Consider the following 4,433-nt stretch of genomic DNA (forward strand, 5'->3'; position numbering starts at 1 on the left):
CTCGGCCACTTCCGCCGCCCTAACACGCACGCGCGGCCCTTGCTTCTCCCCGCCCACCGGAGAAGGGGCGCTGCCCGCTCGCGTGGCCCGCCCCATAACGCCGTCTCGGCCCAATCAGTGTCGATCAGGCAACACTAAGTCCCGCCTTCCAGCTCTCCTCGTCGTTTCATTTGCTAGCGTCAAAATTGGTGAGCTGAGGTAAATCAGGAGGGGAGGTGAAAGGTCAACTTCCCAGCGGACCTTGTTCTTGTCACTTCAGGAGGCGCGCGTATTTTGGGTGCGCACCTGGGTGGATGTCTGGAAACCCTCCTAGTCCTAGGGGAAGGGGAAGTGCATGCGAGCCAGTGGAGGAAAGAGGGTGTAGTTCGCTCGCTGCGTTGAAGTAAAAGAGCAAAGAAAGATCGGTGCCAAAGCTCGCTTCCATCACATCTCCTGTTATGATGCGCTGCGTGCAGTAGAAGCTCAATGAACACGGTTTGATGTAGGGAAGGCTGAGTTACGGTCTGTAAAAGGACTTGAAAAGCCGTTTTATCAGAGTTGCTTCTGCTTGATCTGTTAATTCAGATTGCTATTGTTTTCCACCCAGATAAAATCAGTGTTAACAGTCTCAACGGGATTTGACATGCGTTTGCAAGAAGTGTTTTTAGAAAACTGGAGCCCAGTTAATTGTAGGAAGAACACGAGATCAATGGCTAGTGTGTCTCTAATAAAAGTAAATTTTAAAATAGTAAATAGTAGTAATTGTTGCTACTTTTATTGAGTGCCTTATATGCGGAGGTTTTGACATATATAATCACTGATCCCTTAACAACACTGTGAAGTGGGAGGTATTTTCTCCATTTTGTAAATTAGGAAATTAAAATTCAGATTACAGGAGTGTGAGGTGTTGCTGAATGCTGGAGTTGTTGACTAGCATGCCTGAGGCCCTGGATTCAATCCTAGCACCTCTACCATACATATATTGTGCCCTAGTCAAGGCAGCTCTTACATCACCTGCCCAGAATCACTTACCATTGTACTTATTGTTCCCTCTGACCTCTACACACACACACACTTGATCTCCCAGGAATATTGGATTATTTGTAAATCCCCAAGCTACTCTAACTAAATATGCAAACCTTCTATTCATTTGTTCATGCTCAATGAACTCCTCAACCTTCCAGATTTGTTGGAGGGTGGGGGCATAGGAACTGAACCTGCCAACCTTTTTTTTTTTTTGAAGCTGAGTCTGGCTAACTTGCCATGGCTGACCTCAATCTGAGATCTGCCTGCCTCCAGAATAGCTGGGATTATAGGCATGTACCACCAGGCCCAGCTCAGTTTCATTTCTTAAGAAATCTATGTCCTAGTTCCCAGCCCACATCTACCTCTCCCCACTAGAGTCAATTTCATTATTCTGTATTTCCACAGCAGATTTATAAATTATAAAATTATCTATTTTCTCATCTGGCTTACTGGAATGTAAGTACCTTAAGGGTGAAATCCACATGTGGGGCTGGGGTTGTGGCTTAATGGTAGAGTGCTCACCTAGCATGCACAAGGCAATCGGTTCGATCCTCACACCACATAAATGTAAAATAAAGATATTGTGTCCATCTAAAAAACTAAAAAATACAATTAAAGAAAAGAGTCTTAGGATTCTCAAAACAAACTCTTAAAAAGAAAAAAAATCCACATGTGTACACTCCTGAATCTACTCAATAAGCCCTCAGTAAACTTTTGTTGAAGTCAGTTGAACTATGAGAGAGTAAAGCAACATACTGCTGGCACCCACAATTGCTATAAAATTATTCATGCTCATTGACCTAGTAATCCCACTCTGGAAGAATATACTTTCAGGAAAAAATCTGAAAGAAAAAAAAATCTTTGTTGCAAAAATTTATGAAGAGCCTGTGATATTGTGAATTGTGTGTCTTATTTGCTAATGAAAATATTGGTGGCTGAGGAGTTAGGTAGCTTCACAGTAGGAGCTGGTCACCAGAAAAAACAAGGCATAATTTAGGGAATTGGGACTTTCAGCCAGACATGGTGGCTCACACCTGCAATCCTGGAGACTCAGGAGATTGAGGTAGGATCCCAAGTTCAAGGCCAGACCGGACAACTAACTTAATGAAACTGTGTCTCAAAAAATAAAACTCTGGAAAAGCGCCCCTGGGTTCCATCCCTAGTGCCAAAAAAAGGGGGGAAAGGTTAAGTCTTTCTGCTCCCCACAACCTTCAGGATGTGAGGAGCTGAAAGTTAAACTGATCATCAGTGGCCAATAGATGCAATCAATCATGTCTATGTAATAAAACTTCTATAAAATCCTGAAAGGACCGGGTTCAGGGAGCTTCTGGATAGCTGAACCTGTGGAGGTTCCTAAGGGTGGCGTGTCCAAAGAGGGCACTGAATCTCTGTGTCCCTTCCCAGATACCTTGCCCTATGCACCTCTTCCATCTGTTCATTTATATTCTTCATTATATCCTTTACTAATAAACCAGTAAAAGTAAGGATTTCCCTGAGATGTGTGAGCTACTCTAGCAAATCAATTGAAGCTTCCAAGGAAGGGGCCTTGAGAATCCCGTTTTATAGGCAGTTGGTCATATGCACAGGTAAAACAACTTGGGGCTTGTGATTGACATTGGAAGTTAGAGACAGTCTTATAGGACTGGGTCCTAAACCTGGGATCTGACATTGTCTCCAGGTAGAAATGTTAGAATGGAATTAGAAGACACCCAGCATGTGTCTGCTACAGAATCTGCTATAGAAATGATTGTTTGTTGTATGGGGGAAAAACCCCCACATATCTGTGTCAAAGGTATTAATTGTTGAGTGAGAAACAGGAAAAACCAAAGTGTTGGTTTTTTTTTCCTATTTCACAACAGTGAGCCATATTTATAATTACAGAGGGAAAATGTAGGCAATCAATCAAATGTCCAATTAAATAAGAACTGAAACTATAAACTGCAGTGAATTTATGTGATTAAAATACATAGTCATCAAAAAGATAAACAAGTGTTGGCAAGAATGTAGAAAATTGGAATCTTCTTGTGTTACAGGTGGGAATATAAAATGTTACAGACTCTATGGGAAAATGTTTGATAATTTTTCAAAAAGCTAAACAGAAGTACATTATGATTCATGCAAAGCCATGAATTTAATCCCCAGTACCACAATAAATAAATAAATAAATCACCTTGTTATCCAGCAATTTCCACTCCTAGGTACATATCCAAAAACCTGAATATGAATTGGGAACAATACCCTGAACACTAGTGCTTTGTCATGATGACAGTGTTGGAAACTACCTCAGAATCCTGGTCCCTTTGTCCATCCCTTGGTTCTCCATGTCCCAGTGTGCATGGAGGCTTTCTGTAAAGGTCCCTTACCTGCCTAAAGTCCAGATCTTCCAAAGAAGAAACAATTACTTATATCTATCCCTTTTGAGTTTTCATTAACAAAACTCACATCACAGGAAAAAAGAATGACTTTTGTCACACAGCATTGTCCTTTATTTTAGTCCCATGGACAATTAATTTTCCATTCTACAGACTAAACAGATTTTGTTCCAGGGCATTGTATGTTTTCTAAGCCCATTAAGTTCCCTAAAAATCATTTACTGTCCTCCTAACATTACGTATTCTCCCTCTTCCCTATGGAGAAAGGGGAGGGCTGGAGATGTAGCTCAGTTGATAGAGTGCTGGCCTCACATATACAAGGCTCTGGGTTCAATCCCCAGCACCACAGGAAAAAAAAAAAACGGAAAAGGAGTATGTAGGCTTCTTAGTAATTTTGGGCTAGTGGGTAATCATAGTTCTGTGATTTCCCCCCATACAGTGATAACTTGCAAGTTATCAAACCTGAGGAAGAGTTTGTGGGATTTAGCAGGTTGGTCGGAAGCACAGGGAACCACCTATACGTGTAGTTGGTGTCTGAATTAGCAGAACTATAGGATCTGCCACTATTTTGAGTAGATAGCATCAGAATTGAATTAAAATGTAAGATACCCAGTGGTATCTGCTGAAAAGTGGAGAATTGCTTGTTGTGAGGAAAAAAAAAATTTGGTGACCACTTTGTGTGTGTGTGTGTGTGTGAGTGAGTGATTAGGAAATGAGTTTTTCCCCACTCACTCGCTAAAGGTGACTTCAAAAGACTGAGGAGGATCTGAAGGAGGACCACAGGCACTGGATTCTGTCTGGGAGAAACTATCTAACCCTGATGAAAAGACCTCTCCCTCCATTTTCTCCCAACTTCAGTTGGGCCCTTCAAGCTGTCTTGACATTCCTTCCGCCCTCATTCTGATTCCAGAGTGAGCAATGTGGACAGTTGTTCCCGCTCTAATCACTCTGCCCCTTTTACTGACTTGCTCCTAAGCAGGAGATCCCCATCACTGTCCCACTGTAGGGTGGGGCCTGATGCCAATGTGAGGAATGTACCCTGACCATTTATAACTA

The sequence above is a fragment of the Marmota marmota genome, unplaced genomic scaffold (genome assembly GCF_001458135.2).
Source record: "Marmota marmota marmota unplaced genomic scaffold, marMar, whole genome shotgun sequence".
Lineage (NCBI taxonomy): Eukaryota > Metazoa > Chordata > Mammalia > Rodentia > Sciuridae > Marmota > Marmota marmota.